This window comes from Balaenoptera musculus, chromosome 20, assembly GCF_009873245.2.
Source record: "Balaenoptera musculus isolate JJ_BM4_2016_0621 chromosome 20, mBalMus1.pri.v3, whole genome shotgun sequence".
Taxonomy (NCBI): Eukaryota; Metazoa; Chordata; class Mammalia; order Artiodactyla; family Balaenopteridae; genus Balaenoptera; species Balaenoptera musculus.
The window spans coordinates 59,944,052-59,964,476 of record NC_045804.1 but is presented as its reverse complement, the minus strand read 5'-3'; the positions used below and the strand labels follow the sequence as shown (position 1 = coordinate 59,964,476).

General features: G+C 40.6%; 1 protein-coding gene across 3 annotated transcripts in view; it reads right to left on the bottom strand.

The window, feature by feature from the left end:
• TMOD2 (tropomodulin 2) overlaps positions 1-6,339 on the bottom strand; it is a 53,426-nt gene extending 47,087 nt beyond the window's left edge. For all 3 annotated transcript variants that reach the window (XM_036835744.1, XM_036835742.1, XM_036835743.1), the window contains exon 1: positions 6,235-6,339. The gene's annotated coding sequence lies outside the window, so the exon portion shown is untranslated. The remainder of the gene's footprint in view (positions 1-6,234) is intronic.
• Positions 6,340-20,425: the final 14,086 nt, after the last annotated feature.

Sequence of the window (20,425 nt, the reverse complement as noted above, 5' to 3'; positions counted from 1 at the left end):
CGCTTGGAGGGTAAGGTTCAAATTCACAGTCTGACCTCTGTCATCCTCATCAGCCTCATCCTGCACTGCACTCCCCATCTCCTCCTGGCTCCAGCCCCCTGGACCACTTCCAACTCCTGGATCATGCCTTATGTTGTTTCCTCTGCTCAGAGCACTCTTACCCCCTCTTTCTCCGGCTGACTGGTAGCCAACTCATCTTCCAGTCTCAATGTAAGCTTCAATTCCTCAGAGAGGCCTTGTTTAGACCCCCAGGCAGGTCTGAGTCACTCCCCACCCCATGGCACACCCCTTATGCAGACCTCTCCTTGACTTTATTACAATTGCTTGTTTTATCTCTGTCTTCCTTGCTAAGCTCTGTGAGGGTGGAGACTGTATCAGTTTTAGTCATTGTTATAATCCTGGCTCTCAGCACAGGTCTTGACCCAGAGAAGACATCCAACAAGTATTGTGCAACAAATGTCAAATGAAGGAAATGAGCTCAGAGAGGTGAAGTGACCCGTTGGTCCAGAGATCATTCCACCATATCCACAGCCTGCACCCTCTGTCATGGAACTTTCTGAGGCCACCTAAACGCACAGAAGTTGCTCTGTTTCCTAAATCTCGTTGCCTATGTCACCAGTTGAGTGTTCATCTCTCTCTCATTATTTTTTATGTATGCTACATAAATGGTTCTCTCTCTAACTACACCACCAACTCGTAGAGGACAGGGATGATGTCATAATTCTTTATATTCCTGGGCTTCTTGTATATACATTCAACAAATATCTACTGAAAGTCCACCTTTTCCAATGCTGGGACAAAAGCAGTGAACAGAACAGATGATATCTTGTGCCCTAACTAAGCTTACAGTTTGGCAGTGAGAGAGACTTTAATTAAGTAGTTACAATAACATGTTAATACTATGTAACAGTACCTGTTAAAACAAATTGCATATGTTGTGCCAGTGCATCACGGGAGTCTTAAAGCCAGAGGAGAAAAAAAACAGTGTATCCTCTGGGAGCACAACTCTGATTTAAAGATTTGGGGGAAAGCTGGTTTTATTTTTAATAACAAATATAGATATATGTGAATACATTATTCACATAGCTTTTAAAGTCAAATCACAGATTTCTAGCTCATGGCTAGCCTGCTTTAGCCCCTACCCAGGCCTCCCAGAGTTCATATTTGTCCTCTTCGGAAAGCTTCCAAAGAGTTGCTGCAGCCTCACCTCCAGCAGAGTGTGTCCCACGGCAAGCTCTCAACATGCAACAAGAAACTAATATGCACACTGCAGTGAAGCAAGCGCCAAACAGAGCTTCCAGGAGTCCAGGTGGGCATGTACACCAACCGGTTAGAAAACGGACAAGAGGAGCAAGGACTTGAGCTGCAGGGAGGATGATTCGGGCCCTCTGATAACTCTTCCTGTTACCAAAGATACGAGCCCGGAGAAGGAAAACAAGCAGTGTGGCTTCCTTCCGCTTCTCTTTCCTCTACCTTATTTGTATAACTGTGGCATGAAAGAGGAAAATCAGATACAGCACGAAGTGCCCAGCCTTTGGCCCTCCCTCCCCGCACAATTAGAACCAAAGCCAAAACAAGCAGCCCTATTTATTAAATCTGATCCAAACCAAAGACCAATGTTTACAAAAGAGTAAGAAAAAAATACTTGTAAAACCTAGTGAGAAGTTTTTTAAATGGGTAAAACAGTGCCATAAATTGTTTTGGAGTACATACATATCTGGGAAAGCTACAAAGGACTGCACATGGAAAAGACAGACACCACATAGCGAGGGGAGGGGGAGTTGATTGGGGAAGGAGGACTTGGGCTTCCACCGCACTGATGATGATTTAGTCCCAAGGGGGGTAGTCAGTAAGTGAGAAGTTATTATTCTTTATTATATATCTTCAATATTTTATAGTAATCTTTAAACAATCAGTGAACCAGTTTGCACAAGAGCCAAACCTACATTTTCTAAAACTAGTAAGTTAGAAGAAAATCAGCTTATCGATATATCCTCTAACAAAACAGGAATTGATCCTATATATTTAATTCTTTTCTAGCTGCAGGAAAATACAAAGATGTGTACAAAACACATCCTGTGTTTTGGAATCTAGCTATTTGAAGATGGCCCATTCAAGTCTGTTTTTTTGTTTTTTTGGTTTTTTTAACCAAATGGCTCCTGCCATATCCTGGGAAATATCTGCAGGAGATGCAGGACAGAGAATGGGGTGTGATAAGGAGGAATTTCAGGCAAAAAATATGAGAAGGCAATTGGAAGGGGCAAGCTGAATGGGGAATGAGGAACAGATCTTACCAGAATGAAGAGTTTGTCTCTGAGACCATTTGTTCTTAACTTCCCAATCTTACAACGCAAAAGTTGCCATAGCTCAAACTGTGCTTGAAAACTGTCTCCTTTTAAAACAATGTGCCCACCAGTAACCACCCCCTCCAGGTTCAGAAGAGCACAGAAGACAAAAAGCATGGGCCTTGGAGTCAGCCAGTCCTTGAACTGATGGTTACAGATCCATGTGCGAGTGACAACCTCTCCAAGCCTCTGTCCCTTCCTCTGTAAAACAGGCAAAGAGCAGTACTTATCTCAGAGGGTGGTTCCCTCCGTTAACCTTGTCAGGATCTGTTGAACGTGGAGAGGCAGCACCCTATAGGAGCCCTGGGTCAGCACTGCCAGGTGTAGCAAGCCGCCATGGGTAGGCTGGCCAAAGTATAGATAGGTTTCCACCTGGGCAGGAAGTTGCCAAGAAGCTTCCTGGCGGGGGCAGAAGGGCTCTAGCATGGAAGTCTCACTGTCTGCCCAGACTGCCACCTGGTTTCTAATTATCTTGGCAGGTCCTACTCCCTGCTGCTGCCCTACCCCTTTGTCTGGCCCTATTCTCTGTTTTCTGAGGAGTTCTTGTTTCTTGACTTCTAACTCCTTGCCATCCACATGGGTGTCTGGGTCTTTTTGGTTTTCAACTGCCTATTGGTTCTAGCCATGTCCCCTCATCTTGGCTTCAGGAAGTTATGGGCTTCTCACTTCCTGACTGGCACTATGGTTTCTCTAATTTTTGTCTTGTCTGCCTGCTTATGCGTCTTTGACCCACCTATCTTCTCTCCTTCTCTGGCATCTGTATCCCAGTTAGGTTTTGATCAAAGCTTTGTTATGACTTACAGGTGCTATGTGCACCTTGACTCATGACTGCTTATCAAGATGATATGCAAAATATTTAACTGGTATGAAATGGGCACTGTCCTATAAGAATGGTTGTCAGCTATAAACGACAGGGATGGCTGACCCTGTATACACTGGCTGAACAGTAGCCCAGGTCCCTAGCCTCAAGACCCCTCCCACTGCTCTGACAAGAGGCCTCCTGGTTCTTTCATTGGGCTGGTGCCTCAGATTGGCTCCTTACTCCTCATGTCCTGGCTTGGCATGGCTGGCCTTGCACCTCGTTTCATGAGCTCCTATTACCCACAGTCCTAGAGCTGACCTTCTCATTCCTACTCTACTCAGCCGTCACCAGGGAAACCCAGGAATACTGGCGACACACAGGAAAGAGATGGGGTAGCCCTGATGCCAAAACAGGGGGGCAGAACATAAAAGCATATATATATATATATTTCAGGTATAGGAAAAACATCTTTGCAGCAAAAGGTTCTGTATAAAATTAAGTGCTGTATCTTAAGAATTGGTTCTGTTTTCTTGGTCTGGTAATAGGTAATAGTTCTCTTCTGCATCTGCCTTCTATGAGCCTCTTTGAGCCACATGGGTGCAGATCTTGAACCCAGAGAGGAAAGGGATAGCACTTTCAGAATGGTTCTTGGGTAGGGCTAGAATTTCTAAGGTTTGGGAATTATTAATACTTTAAGGTTGGAGTTAGGGGATGAGATGTCTTAAGAATAAATGATTCATAGTAGCCAAGACAAACCAAAAAAGAGAACTTCCCCTGACCCAACTCACACCTCCAATAGGATTTAAATCTTGGGAACCTGAAGCCACAGACTCACTGTGAGTCCCCCGCAGATCCACTGCTTTATTCTGTCACTAACCACGCTGTCCTCTACAATCCTTTCCTTTGTTTACTTATCTATTTTATTGATCACCTCAATTTTTATTCAAAAAGTTCAAATCTACAGAAAACGTAAAATAGTACAATAAACACCTGTATACAACTCTCTTTAATTCACCAGCTGTCATCATTTTGCTGCATTCTCGAGCGTCCTCCCCAACTCTTCTAATCCCCCTCCACCCTGAACCCGCTGAAAGTTGCAGACATCATGACACTGTGCCTCAAATACCCACATCTCAAAAGAAAAAGACAGTGTCCTACATGACCACAGTACCACCACTGCACCTAAGAAAATGAAAAGTAATTCCATAATATTATCTAATATGCAGTCCGTATTCAAATCTCTCCAATTGTCCCCAACTCATCATTTATAGCTATTTTTTATTTATTTTTTCTGTTCTAGGATCCAAAGTTCACACATCCTGATTGGTTATCACTTGAATATTTTAATCTACAGTATCCCATTCCCACCGTCTTTTGGGGAGGAACACCACACACGTGAAGTTGTGACCTTCTTATTGCATCCCAACAAGAGATGCATGATAGGTGTTGGTAAGCTTGATCATTCAGCTAAGGTGATGACTTCTTCATCTCTCCATGATAAGGACACATTTTCCCTAGGTAATCTGTGCCGAGATACTTTGAAAAAATGTGAAAATCCTGCTCTCCAACAATCTTTTGCTCAAAGGTTTTGTACCCCTGGATGAATCCTTGCCTGAATCAGTTACATTAGGGTTGCATAGCACTGGTTTTCTGGTTCTCTCATTCCTTCTATTGTGTATTTATTATTCAAACAATGACCCATCAGTACCCATCCTCTCTATCCTCAGTGTCTGTACTCTCTGCTTACTTTTTGCTGCGGTTTCCTCCCCTCCTCCTTGCTGACCACATCTGACTGCTCTGCCCAGCACAGGGGAGCCATTTGCTTCTCCCTTTACCTGCTGGTCCCATCACTTCACCTTCAGCAAATTAAAAACAAACACGTAACATCCACAGCCTGTTGTTGTCTACCAATTTATAGTAATTTACAAAAAATAAAAGTTGTAATGCATATTTATTGGGTTAGACTGCAGAGAGTAGATAGAGGAAATTGGTTTTATTTTTTAAGAAATCAGGTTGCCTAAACCCTGAAAAATCTTTCCTCCTCACTAGGTAAAGCTGCTTGTTCTGTCACAATTAGGTTTTTGTAATGGTGTTGAACACCAGCACCTCTCATCTCCTCAGTTCCCTGATAATGAGAGTCTTGGAAGAACAGAGGTTTAGAAATCATGTAACCCGCATGCCCCGTTTTACCATGGAGAAAGAGGATAAGAGAGGTGAAGGGACTTGTCCAGGGTCCCTCAGCTCCTTAGTGGTAGAGCTGGAAAAGGGTTTTGTAAATACCTTCTCCGATTGTCTTTTCATTCCCTTCCCAAGGACCTGGTGATTCAGATGTTTAGTAGGCAAGAGGAAGCCCGTAGCATTCACAGCCTCCTTCATTGCTAATTTGCATTTTGCCCGCATCACCTTCCCACCTCTGAATACGTTAAATAAAAATTCCCTTTAGGAGCCATTATTATTATTATTATTATTAAAAAGCAATTTTCATTTCTGCAAGTCAACAGGGAAAATTTAGGAAGACTCAAGGGAGCACATGCTACCACTACTTTAACCAGAAAAAAAATGAGTCCCGAGGACCTGCATCAGGCCGCTCTCGGAACGCTGCTTTCTCGGAGGCTGAAACGCCCTGCGGGTGACAGCTCCAGCCGGAGTCTACCCTTCCCCGTCGCCTGCTCTAACGCTGCAGTGACAGCATTAGGCTCCAGGAGCTTGTCAAACGTTAACAGGAGAGGATAAAATGGGGAACAAAGCCCAGCGTGGAAAAACCCGGCCCCGCAGCTCAGGGAGGACAGAGACCGCGCCCTCACTGCGGCGGCCCGGGGGCTGCAGAGACTGCGGAGCCGCAGTGCAGGGCGTGGGACCCACACCCGCCGGGCGCCTCCGGCCCGCGCCGCCCTCTCCTCCGCACCGCCCGTCGAGCCGAGGAGGCCAGAGGCGGCCCCGGCCTCGAGCGCCCGCCCGGCCGAGCGCCGACGCCGCGGAGCATCCTCCCGAGGGCAGGGAGGGCGCGGCCGCCCCACGCTGCGGGCCGGGGGGCTGCAGACCGCGCCTCGCCCGGGCGGGCCCCCACCCACCCCCCGGCGCGCTCACCCGTCAGCGCGCCCATCCCGGAGCCGGCGGTGCTGGCCAGTCCGTCTGCCCCGAGGTAGAGGGGCCGGCGAGCAGGGCGGCGCCGTGGCCGGGGCGAGCGCGGCAATCAACAGGCGGCTCCCGGCCGGGCGCGGCGCCGGGGCGCGCGGCTGCTGCGGAGCAGGCTGGGAAGCGTAGTTCGAGGCGGCGTGCGGCGGCCGCGCGGAGGCGGGACCCCCTGCCCCCTGGCTGCCACCCCGGGCTTCCTCACCCCTCCCCTGAAGGTGTCCTCGCCCGGAATCTGCGTCCCGACCCCGTAACCGCTGTGCAGGCGAGGAGGACCTCAGCCTTGGGACCAAGCTGTGCGGGCTCTTTGGAGAAGCTCGGGGCTACGGATAGGGTGGGTGGCAAAGGCTCTCCAAGCTTGTGAAGAGCTGTTGGGTGAGTGAGCATCTTTAAGTGGAAGCCTTGTTAACACCGGGTCAGAGACAGGGCAGGCCTGCCCTAGGCTTTATTGGCTTTACGCCGGCCTAGGGCGGGGCGTGGGGAGGAGTAGCTGGGGTACATGCCTGGGGGTAGGGAGGTGGCGTGTAGCGAGGCCGATCTAAAGTTTGTGGGTGAGAATGTTCGAGAGCCGACGCACACGCAGTGGCGTCACTAGAGGAGAGGCTGGCTAATTTAGCCTCTCTGTGCCTTAGCATCCTTATCTGTAAGGTAGGCTTAAAGCTTGAAGACATGTTGTGAGGACTAAACGCATTTTAGGTGCATAGGTGAAAGCACCTGTGTCTGGCACTTAGCACATACTCCATAAATGTTCCTTCCTCGGGAGTTGCAAGGGAGACCCGGGCACACTTCCGGCCTCGAAAGCCCTACGTATAATGCTAAGCTAAAGATAGTCGACATCGTTGGTCTAGATAAATAAATGTTACAACCCGCCGGGTTTGCTATTGTCAGACGTTTAGCAGGCTCACTTCATCCGGAATGTAAACTGTGATGTGTCCTCTATGCCAGGTTCTTGGGAACTACAAAGATAGAGAAAATACTGTCTGGTGTCTGAAGCATGAAGTGGGGTGGGGTGACATTGGACAAAGATTGGAATTATGAAAATATATGGCATAATAGGATTACCTTCCAGAAACGTTTTCTAATCAGATGTGATATCTCTCCTTTTTGAACCCTTGCTGCATATTTTCAGTGCAATATTTCTCATTATGGTGGGATTTGCATCTTCCAGATGTGGTGGAAGGAAAATGAACCAAAGAGATGGACGCACCATTGCTGGCATAATCTCTGAAATAGGCAAAGGGTGAATGGAGGTGAAACAGTATCAATCTGGCATGACCTGTGCAGTAATCATGTGACCAAAAAAAAAAGTGCCGCAGAGAATTCCATGTTTGAAAATAGTAGCATCACTTTGCATTTGTGGAAGTACTTTCCTATCCATGTTCTCGCTTGATTTTTGCAACAACCCTGTAAGAGGCAGAGTGAGGATTTTCTTCAGTTAGAGTTCTAAGAGACACAGAGAGGTGATATGAGTTATTCGGTCATCCAGCTGGTCATTAAGCCTATCTTCTCTCCTTCAGCCCTGACCTTCCCCAAAGAGGCACTCACAGCACTCTCTTTCCTTTGTACATTTCAAAACAGGGCCATACCTTCCCCAGAAAGAGGGCTGAATCAGAAAATAAAGTTAATTCTCAAAGGTTCTTGGAACTCTAAAGATGAACAATGGCATACAGTAGCTGCTGATTGAGATACCAGTGTCGTTTCCACTATCAACACTGTAGTAATGGACTACAGTTTTAGCCTCCTCACCAGAATGACTAATCTGAGAGGGAAGGAGTGAACTTAAATGGAGGTGTGACCAAATCAATTTAAATCACATTCCCAAGTTTTCCTATACGTTTGTTATTCCAAATATCCTATGTAACAGACCAGATGTCTTTGACTTTGACTTTTTTATGTTGTACATTTGTCACAAATTATAGCTTTCTGTTAAATAAGAATAGGACTGCTTACAGTAGCTTCCTTGGAGAAAGCTGATGGTAGGCATAAGCTGAAAATAATAAAGCAATTTTATTCAGATTTGAAGAAAGTGTAGCAAAGGTTTGATATAGCAAAGATACTTAGTGGTGTACTATCTTTCTCATTGGCTTCCTTGTGATTCCCTGAAAGGAAAACGTCTGCATGTGATGAAATGAATGGAGCACTGCTTCAGATGAAGATTGTGAAAGGAAGCAGGCATAGAAATGATTTCTTAGGTTAAAGTCGTAGGTGGCAGCCAAAGCAGAGATACAAGAGCTATCCAACAGTCCCAGTCCCATTTATATGAAAATGTAAAATTGAAACACAACTCCTAGAGCTGGGAGGGACCTTACAGATCATCTTGTCTAGCCTCTTCATGCAATGAGGAGGCTGATATGTCGACAGTAAATTTGCAATGGAATATGTAGCATACATCATTTGGAACACATAGTAGATACTGTTGCTTGCCTACTCAACATCCATTCCCCCCTTTTCCTTCTTCTTTGCAGAAGTCTGTAAAGGTGTTCACCCATTAGGGAACCTGACCCTATTACCATCCCATACCAACCTATCATGGGCAAGGGGAATACAGTCCTCTTGACTGGCCACTGAGAGATTAGGGGTGGGCATGTGACCCAGTTCTGACCAGTGAGGCCTGAGGAGGGGTCAGCTGAAGTCCTTCTAGGAAAGGTTTTCTTGCTCTTAAATAGAGGCATACAGGGAAACATGCCACCATCTCCATGGGATGTTGTTGCACCTGGCCGTGTTACCTCAAACTGGAATAGCCATCTTAGGGGATCCAGCCTTAAGACAAAGCCAACACACTGATGATGGCAGAGTAAAGAGACAGAATGAACTTGGGTCTGTGATGTTGTTGTTGAGTCAGTAAACCAATCAGCCCTGGTGCTGCCCTACTTCTGGATTTATTATTATATGAGATAATAAATATCCTTATTGTTGAGCCCATTTGAGATGGAGTTTTCTGTTACTTGAAACTGAAAGAATCCTAAGTGTTGCAGATGAAATGTGAAAGTAAGTTCTTTGGATGGACTGAAGGACTACTTCCCAGAGTTAATAAAAACAAACAACAACCACAACCCAGGAAAAGGATAGGGATATTATCACATAATGGATAGAAGTATGCATTTTAACTATGGTTAAACTGTGGTTTCCAATCCAGACAGACCTGGGTCGAACCCATATGTTTACTGCTTGCTTGACTGTGGCCAAGTTTCTTTAACCTTTCTAAGCCTCATTTTCTTCATCTCTAGGCTGGGGATAATAATACTTACCACATGAGGTTGTTATGAAGATGAAATGGGATAATTTGTGTCAAGTATGCTACAAAGGATATGGTGCCTAGTAAGCACTAAAGGAGTGGTGACTATCTTGATGAACTATGAATTATCTTATTTATAGTGTAATAAATAACACTATAACAGCCCTGGTGCTGCATCTGAAAGTGAATCACTATATAATAGTGATCATATTAAATGACACCACAGTGATGCAAGCAACAAGTTCCAGAATGTGGGAAACTCTACATGACAACCCAGTTCTTCAATAAATTGCAAGAAAAATAAAGGAAGGAGAGCTTATAGATACACAGAAATAGAAGAGGCAAATAACCAAATGTAGTGTGTTGATCTTGATTTGAACAAAGCAGCCATTAAAAAAAATTACATTTATGAGACAACTGGGGGGAATGTGAACACAGAATATTTGATTATATTAGGGTATTATTTTAAAATTGTTTGGATGTGATAATGGTATCGTGTTATTTTTTTAAAAAGAGTCATCTTTTGGAAAGATACTACTGAATATTACTGAAAAAATACTGAATATTTACAGAAGAAATAATATCTGGGATTTGCTTTTCAAATAATCCAGCATGAGAGTAGTGGTAGGGTGGCAGGGTGGAGGTATCGATGAAACAAGATAGGCCATGAGTTGATAATGTTGAAGCTGAGTAATGGAACTTTATTAAACCATTCTCTCTGCATTTTTTTTTTTTTTTGGTACCTTTTGACCCCCTTCCATGTGATGAGAACTTTTTAAGATCTATTCTCTTAACAACTTTCAAATATGCAATACAGTATTATTAACTATAGTCACATGCTGTACATTACATCCCCATGACTGATTTATTTTATAACTGTAAGTTTGTATCTTTTGACCCTTTTCACCCATTTCACCCACTCCCCACTCCTTGCCTCTGGCAACCACTGGTCTGTTCTCTGTATCTACAAACTTGGTTTTGGTTTTTGTTTTTGTTTTAGATTCCACATGTAACTGAGATCACACAGTACTTGTCTTTCTCATCTGACTTATTTCACTAAGCATAATGCTCTCAAGGTCCATCCATGTTGTCGCAAATGGCAAGATTTCATTCTTTTTTGTGGCTAAATAATCTCTGTATTTTTAAAATACAGCTTCCCTGAGATATATTTCACATACCATAAATTTACCCTCTTAAAGCGTACAATTCTGGGCTTCCCTGGTGGCGCAGTGGTTGAGAATCTGCCTGCCAAGGCAGGGGACACGGGTTCGACCCCTGGTCCGGGAAGATCCCACATGCCGCAGAGCAGCTAAGCCCGTGCGCCACAACTACTGAGCCTGCGCTCTAGAGCCTGTGAGCCACGACTACTGAAGCCCGCGCACCTGGAGCCCGTGTTCTGCAACAAGAGAAGCCACCGCAAAGAGAAGCCCGCGCACCGCAGTGAAGAGTAGCGCCCGCTCGCCGCAGCTAGAGAAAGCCCGCGCACAGCAACAAAGATCCAATGCAGCCAAAAATAAATACATAAATAAAATTTAAAAAATCTTTTGCCTACTTTTTAATTGGGCTATTTGTCTTTTTATTATTGATCTATAAATGTTTTTTATGTGTTCTGATTATAAATTCCTTATCAGACATATTATTTGCACATATTTTCTCCCATTCTGTGGGTTGTTCTTTTTTCTAATTTCTTGATGGTATCCTTTGGTAAACACCATTTATCAGTTTGAAGAGGTTCCTGTCTATTCCTACTTTGTTCAATGCTTTTATCATGAAAGGGTGTTAGATTGCACCAAAGACTTTTTCCGTGTCTGTTAAGATGATCATGTAGGTTTTTTCATTTATTCTATTAATATGGTGTATTACATTTATTTTCAGATCTTAAATTAACTATTCATTCCTGAGATAAATCCTACTTGGTCATGGTGTATAATCCTCTTTATATATCGTTGGAATTGGTTTGCTAGTATTTTGTTGAAAACCTTTTGTGTCCATATTCATAGGAAATATTGGTCAGTAGTTTTCTTATCTTTTGATGCTTTGACTAGTTTTGGTATCAGAGTAATACTAGCCTTATAGAATGAGTTAGGAAGTGTCGCTTCCTCTTCTAATTTTGGGAAGCATTTATGAAGGACTGGTATTAATTCTTTAAATTCTTTAAATGTTTGGTAGAATTTACCAATGAAACCATCTGGGCCTTGGCTTTTTTTGTTGGAAATTTAAAATTTACTAATTCAGTCTTTTTGGTTGAATTCAGATTATGTATTTCTTCTTGAGTCAGTTTTGTTAGTTTGTGTCTTTCTAGGAATTTATCCATTTCATCTAAGTTACCTTGTTTGTTGGCAAACAGTTGTTCATAATATTTCTTTATTATCCTTTTTCTTTCTGTAATATCAGTAGAGATATGAAGATCTAGGAGATGTTCCCTCCTTCATTCCTAATTTTAGTATATGCATCTCTTTCTTTTTTTCTTGGTCAGTCTACCTAAAGGTTTGTCAATTTTGTTGATCTTTTCAAAGAACCAACTTTTGGTTTTGTTGATTTTCTCTATTGTTTTTCTAGTCTCCATTTCATTTATTTTTGCTATAATCCTTATTATCTTTACTATGGCTGAGATGGTTTCACTCGTGAATTCTACCAAGAATTTAAGGAAGAAATGATACCAATTCTCTATAATCTCTTCCAGAAAATAGAAGCAGAGGAACACTTCCTAACTCATTCTATGAGGCCAGTATTACCCTAATACCAATACCAGACAAAGATATTACAAGAAAGAAAAATTACAGGTCAGTATCTCTCATGAAAATAGATGCAAAAGTCTTCAACAAAATATTAATAAATTGAGTTCAGCAATGCATTAAAAGGATCTTACATTACTAGCAAGTGGGGTTTATTCCAGGTATGCAAGGCTGGTTCACCATTTAAAAAATCAATTAATCCATCACATCAGCAGGCTAAAGAAGAAAAAACTTATATGATCATATCAATAGATATAGAAAAGGCATTTGACAAAATCCAACATTCATTCATGATAGAAAGCACGCAGAAAACCAGAAATAGAGGGGATCGTCCTCGATATGATAAAGAAGATATATAAAAACTACAGCTGACATACTTAATGGTGAGAAACTGGATGCTTTCCCCCTAAGATCAGAAACAAAGCAAGGATATCTCCTCTCATTATTCCTATTCAACATCATACTGAAAATCCTAGTTAGTGCAGCGAGACTAGAAGGGGAGGGAAGGTATATACAGATTGGGAAGGAAGAAATGAAAGTCTTTGTTCATAGATGACATGATTGTCTATGTAGAAAATCCCAAAGAATTATTTTAAAAACCTTTTGGAACTAATAAGTGATTATAGCAAGGTTGTTAAGTTACAAGGTCAATAGACAAAGGCAATTGCTTTCCTGTAATTGTAAATTAAGAACACAATATCATTTATTTTAGTACCAAAAAAAGGAAGAAAGAAAGAAAAAAAATACTTAGGTATATGTATCTATATGAGGGAAACGACAAGCTCTGATGAAAGGAGTCAAAGAAAATTTAAATGGTGAGATATTTCATGTTTATAGAGAGAAAAACTCAGTGTTGTTAGGATGCCATTTCTTCCCAACTTGACCTATAGATTCAGGGCAATCCCAATCAAAATCAACAAGTTATTTTGTAGGTATCAACCAACTAATTCCAAAGTTTATATGGAAAGGTAAAGGACCCAGACTAGTCATACAATACTGAAGAGGAAGAACAAAGTCAAAGGACTTACACTACCAAATTTCAAGACTTACTATAAAGCTACAGTAATCATGACAGTGTGGTATTAGTGAAAAAATAGACAAATAGATCAATGAAACAGAATAGAGAGCCCAGAAATAGACTCATGCAAATACAGTTAACTTATCTTTGACAAAGAAGCAAAGACAATTCAATAGAGAAAGGATAGTTTTTTCAACCAGTGGTGCTTAGCAACTGGACATCCACACGCAAAAGAATAAATCTAAACACAGAATTCTCACCATTCATAAATATTAACTGAAGATGGATCATAGACCTGACTTCAAAACACAAAACTATAAGACTTACAGGAAATAACATAGGACAAAATCCAGGTGACTTTGGATTTGATGATGACTTTTTAGATACAACACCAGAAGCAGATTCGGGAAAGAAAAAATTGATAAGTTGGGCTTTATGAAAGTTGAAAACTGCTCTGAGAAAGACACTGTTAAAAGAATGAAAAGGCAAGCCACAGACTGGGAAAAATATTTGTTGGCAAAGATGTGGAGAAATTGGAACCTGCATACATTGCTGCAAGTGGGAATGTGAAACGGTGCAGATGCTATGGAAAACAGTTTGGTGGTTTCTCAGAAAGCTAAACATATGACCCAGCAATTTCAGTCCTAGGTATCTCTCTAAAGAAATCTAAAGTAAGGACTTGAACAGATACTTATATGCCAGTGTTTACTGCAGTATTATTTACAATTGCCAAAACGTGGAAACAACCCAACAAGTATCCATCAGCCGATGAATGGACAAACAAAATGTGATATATCCATACAATGAAGTGTTATTCAACCATAAAAAGGAATGAAGTTCTGACACGTGCTACAACATAGATGAACCTTGAGGACATTATGTTAAGTGAAACAAACCATACACAAAGGACAAATATTGTAAGTTTCTTTTTGTAAGAAATGTCTAGAATAGGCAAATTCATAGAGATAGAAAGTAGATTAGAGGTTACCAGGGGCTGTGGGAAGTAGGAATCGGAAGTCACTGCTTAGTGTTTATAGTTTCTGTTTGGAGTGATGAAAATGTTTTGGAGATAGACAGTGTTGGGATGGTGGTACCACATTGTGAATGGTATTTTGTGCCACTAAATTGTATACTTAAAAATGGTTAAAGTGGTTAAAAAACTAATAATGCAATGTGAATGTGAAACATTTTATATGGGTGAATTGTATGGTATGTGAACTATTTCTCAATAAGCGTGTTAAAATATGCAATTATATAATTATAGCACAATTTACTTATCTGTTCTGCTGCTGAATAATTGATTATTTCCAGTTTTTGTTGTTCTGAATGATGCTGCTATGGACGTTTTCACAACATGTCTCCTGGTGTATAGGTACGAGATTTTCAACAGGGGATATACAGTGTCTAGTATTGGAATTTCTGGTTTGTAGGGAATGCGCATGTACAGTTTTGCAAGATGTATAGGTATAGGTAGGTGTATAGGTAGGAGATTTTCAACAGGGGCTATACAGTGTCTAGTATTGGAATTTTTGGTTTGTAGGGAATGCGCATGTACAGTTTTGCAAGATAGTGGCAGAGTGTTTTTCAAAGTGGCTGTACCCAATTGTACTCCTCCCAGCAGTGCACAGAATTCCTATCTTCACTGGTAACTGGTCTTGCCAAACTTAGATTTTGCCCATCTGTTGAGAGTAAAGGGGTTACTCTCTGTGGTCTTAATGTGAATTTTTCTGATTTTAATGAGATTGAGTATCTTTTCATATGTTTATTCACAATTAGGATTTTTTCTTCTATAAAATTCTAGTTATACCATTGGATTATGTCTTTTTCTTATTGTTATGTAGGAATTAGCTCTTTAAATATTCTAGATATTAATCTTTGGTTGATTGCATATGTTACAAATAGACATTCCTTGCTACCAGAATTTATGAAGTTTCTGAATTCAGATAACCAGAGTTCAAATAATGAAGAATACCTAGTTTTCAGAATCTATTTCATTCTTGATTTTCATATAAAAGTTAGCTAGAATTTGGATAATGAGATAATTCAACATTTTTTTCAAATATTTTTGGTTCCTGGGACACCTGTTTCTTCTCTTAGTTTCTAATTTGTCTTTATTTTCTTTAAGATATCTTTTTTGTTAGAAGTTCTTAATTTTAACGTTGTCATGCTTATCAATGTTTTATGAATAGAGCATTTTTTCATCCTACTAAAGAAATCTTTTCTTGTCCTGAGATCATAAAGATATTTTTCTCTATATTCTTCTAAAAGTTTTAAAGTTTTATCTTTCACATTTAATCTGTAATTCAACTGAACTTAAATTTTGTGTGTGGTAGGAAGTAGAGATTCTACCATGTGGATAACTAACTGTCCTGACATCATGTGTTTTATAGACCATTTCCCAGTGACCTACAACGCAACCTTTGTCATAGATGAACTTCTCATACATTTGTGATTGTGTTTCTGGGTGCACTACTCTTATCCATTGGTTTCCCAGCATCAATATCACTCTGGCTTAACTATTATAGCTTCATAATAATTCTTGTTATCTGGTAGGGCAGTTTCCCTTTCCTTATTCTTCAAAAATATCTTGGCTGTCTGTGGGTCTTTGCTTTTCCATATCAACTTTAGAATTAGCTTGTCATGTTTCTTGCAAACCCATTGCTGTTGCATAGAATATACGATCAATTTGTAGAGTACTGACATTTTGTATGATATTGAGTCTTCCTGTCCGTGAACATGGTGTAGTTTTTCCATTTATTTAAGTCTTCTTTAATGTATTTTCATATATTAAAATTTTTTTCTCTGTAAAGGTCTTGCCCATCCTTTATTAGATTCATTCCTTTGTTCTATTTATTCTGTCATTTAATCTATTAATGTCTTAATATTAAGGCACCCTTGAATTTCTGGGATAAAGTCATCTTGTTTATGATGGATTATCTTTTGTATGCACTGCTAGATTTGGCTTAATAATATTTTAAGATTCTTATATCCATCTTTATGAGCGTGATACCTTCCTCAACTGGTTTTGGTCATGGTTATACCATGATAGATATGGGATTGGGTGTATGGTTATATTACGAACTAAGTTGAAGATTGTTCCTGCTACTTCTTTTCTCTGAAAGAGTTCACATAAAATTGGATTGATCTGTTCTTTGAAAGGTTGATAGAATCTTGCAATAAGATCTTCTGATGCTGACTTTTTTTTGGTAACAAGATTTTTTTTTTTTTTTTAAATTTTATTTATTTATTTATTCATTTATGGCTGTGTTGGGTCTTCGTTTCTGTGCGAGGGCTTTCTCTAGTTGCGGCAAGTGGGGGGCCACTCTTCATCGCGGTGCGCAGGCCTCTCACTATCGTGGCCTCTCCCGTTGCGGAGCACAGGCTCCAGATGCGCAGGCTCAGCAATTGTGGCTCACGGGCTTAGTCGCTCCGCGGCATGTGGGATCTTCCCAGACCAGGGCTCGAACCCGTGTCTCCTGCATTGGCAGGCAGATTCTCAACCACTGCGCCACCAGGGAAGCCCCGGTAACAAGATTTTTAACTCTAGTACTGATTCAGTTTCTTTAATGGTTATAGAACCATTCAGACTTTCTATTTTGCCACGTATTAGTTTAGGCAAGTTGTTTATGGTTCTAGCTTACAAATCCCTCTTGTTTTGATACATAAGGCTGTCCCTTTTTTATTGCCAGCTCAATTATGAATTTCATTAAAAAATTAAATTATAAATACTTATATTAGGAGGACTTCAAGTTAGTTTAGACTTCCAGCTTGCCAGAACCAGAACCAGATATGAATTTCTTCAACTTTACTAGATATTGTCCCACAGCTCTTCAAAGTGGTTGCACCTATTTATACTGCCACCAACACTGTTTGAGAATTTCCGTTGTTCAACAGGAATCTTACCAATACTTGGAATTGTCCAGTTCTTTAATTTTTGCTAGTCTTATGCCTATGAAATTGTAGTTTTAAATGGAATTTCTCTGCTTTTTGGTAAGGTTGTGCATCTTTCCATTGGCCATTTGAGTTTTATCTTCTGTAAATTGTTCATATCTTTTGACCATTTTTCTAGTGGGTGTTTTTCTTCTAATAACTTGTAGGCATTTTAACATACTCTGGATAGTAATACTTTGTCAGTTATAGGTATTCAAATATATTTTCCCATTTTACACCTTGTCTATCGAAATTTTTCAGGTGCTTTTTCAGGACAGAGGTTTTTATGTTTATATATAGAATTTGCCAGTTTTTTTCTTTGTAGTTTGTATTTTTGGTATCTTGCTTAAGAAATTCTTTGCTATCCTAAGGTTATAAAGATATTCTAAAAGTGTTAAAGTTTGCTTTTCCCAATTATATATTTAATCAATCTATAATTGATTTTGGCATATGGTATAAGGTAGAGATCTACAATTTTTTTCCACGTGGATGGCTAATTGTGGCAGCAGCATTTATTGTCATACATTCATTCCTCTGGTATGTGTGGGTCTGCTTCTGGGCTTTCTTTGTTGTCCCCTTCTTACATTTATTTGTCTTTCCCAGCATCACTACTGTAATAGTTTAGTTCTCATCACTTTTTTTGTAAATCTTGATGATTGTAAAGTTAAGTCTCCCTTCCTCATTCTTCTTCAGGAATGTCTTGGCTCTTCTTAGCCTTTATCTTCCATATGAATTTTAAGATAAGCCTGTCATGGGGCTTCCCTGGTGGCGCAGTGGTTGAGAATCTGCCTGCTAATGCAGGGGACACAGGTTCGAGCCCTGGTTCTGGGAAGATCCCACGTGCCGCGGAGCAACTAGGCCCGTGAGCCACAACTACTGAACCTGCGCGTCTGGAGCCTGTGCTCCGCAACAAGAGAGGCCGCGATAGTGAAGAGGCCCGCGCACCGCGATGAAGAGTGGCCCCCGCTTGCCGCAACTGGAGAAAGCCCTCGCACAGAAACGAAGACCCAACACAGCCAAAAATAAATATAAAAATAACTAACTAAATAAAAGATTACTATTAAAAAATAATAAGTAAATAAGACACTTACATTTAAAAAAAAAAAAAAAGATAAGCCTGTCATGTCCTTTGAAGAATCCTATAGGGATTTTGGTTGGAATTTCAATGAATTTATATATTAGTTTGGGAAGGAAATGAAAATTTTGCATGTCCCCATTTATAAACATGGTATATCTGTTTTTGTTTAAATCTTCTTTTATGTCCTTTAATAGAATGTAATAATTTTTCCATATAAAGCATGCTTCTCTTTTGTTAAGTTTATTCCTAAATTTTTTTTTTTTTTTGGTATCTAAAAGGTTGTCTTTTCCACAAAATATTTTCTGATTGATTGATGCAATTGATATTGGCATAATGTGTCTTATAGTCTTATGTCTTATAGTTTGAACAGTTCCAATGTAGACATTATCTGTGTTATCTGTAAACATTTTAGTATTATTATTGGCAAATAACAGTTTATTTCTTTTCAATCTTCATTTCCCTTTCTCCTTCTTTTTCTTATTGCATTGGCTAGGACCTCCAGAACAAAATTAAACAGGAGTAGTAACAGAAGTCTTCCTGTTCTTATTCTTGATCTCAAAGGGAGTGATTCTAATGTTCACTACTAATGATGAGGTTTGTTCTATGTTGTAGGTAGATATACATAAAACTAATTTTGAAGTTCTGATTGAAGAAGGAAAAATAAATGTACAAAAAATTCAATCTGAGCCACAAATTGTAGATATTAACTTTGGATTAGGGAGAGATCGATATAAAATTCACAGGGGCTTCCCTGGTGGCACAGTGGTTAAGAATCCTCCGGCCAGGGCTTCCTTGGTGGTGCAGTGGTTGAGAATCTGCCTGCCAATGCAGGGGACACGGGTTCGAGCCCTGGTCTGGGAAGATCCCACATGCCATGGAGCAACTAAGCCTGTATGCCACAACTACTGAGCCTGTGCTCTAGAGCCCGCGAGCCACAACTACTGAGCCTGTGTGCCACAGCTACGGAAGCCCGCGCACCTAGAGCCCGTGCTCTGCAACAAAGAGAAGCCACTGCAATGAGAAGCCCGTGCACCAAACGAAGAGTAGCCCCTGCTCGTAGCAACTACAGAAAGCCTGCGTGCAGCAATGAAGACCCAACACAGCCAAAAATAAAAATAAATAAATAAATAAATTTATTAAAAAAAATTCACAGGAACACTAGATATTTGACAACAGCTCAAATCTATCTAGGAAAAAACAACTCACAAAGAACCCTAACCATGCAACATCAAATAAGTACTTATTTCAGCCGATTAATTTCTGAGAGCTAGAGGAAACGCTAGTGAAGATCACAGAAAGGAATCATGGAGAAAATTCTGAGAACTGTGTTGAATTTATTTCAGAGCATTTTAGAATTGTTCTGGAGGTGTTTTCTGACCCAGGATTTCTTATGGCTGGAGAAATTGAAAATAGCTAGGGACAGCTTAGAAATTAGCTCTGATAAGAGAGAAGTGGGATGGCTTTCGAATCTCCATACATTTCTGGTGATAACTTTTCCCTTGCACTTTTACAGAGGACTTGGTCTTTTTGTAAAGGAATTAAGTGATCATCACCTAGCCTTTTTCCTTCCTGGCTCATTTTCTGCCTACTTATGTATACTGTTCTGCCTTTTGGGAATCTCTGACTCCCAAAGCTATCTTCCTGGTTCCTTATTTAGGCCTGTTTTTCCCCACTTTAATTCAGCATTTCCAAAATTGTAAAAATTCTGAGAAAAAAAGGGGTTCCATGGTCAAATGAGTTTGGGAAATATGGTGTCAAGCAAAATCCAATATCTTATTTTACTACAGGACTTATAGAGCCTTCAGTATCCTAATGTGCACTGTGAATCTCCAAAAGGGAAGCATATATCGCAGTGTTTCTCCAATTAATTGATCATGGAACCCTTTTCAAACAACACCTAATAATACTTTATAGAACCCAGTTCATTAATTTTCAAATAAAAACTTCCAGTTCTTCAGTAAACTTTTCTTTAGTGGAAGACATGTTATATGCTATCTCTCTACTAGACTGTCAACTCTGAGGGCAATTTCTCCTGTTTTCTTGAAGTATTACCTGATCTCATTTATATATTGAAACTCTGGGGTTCTGCCTCTTTCTTAGGCCCTGGGTTAGGCACACTGGATACCACCCAAGAGTTCATCTATGGCAGA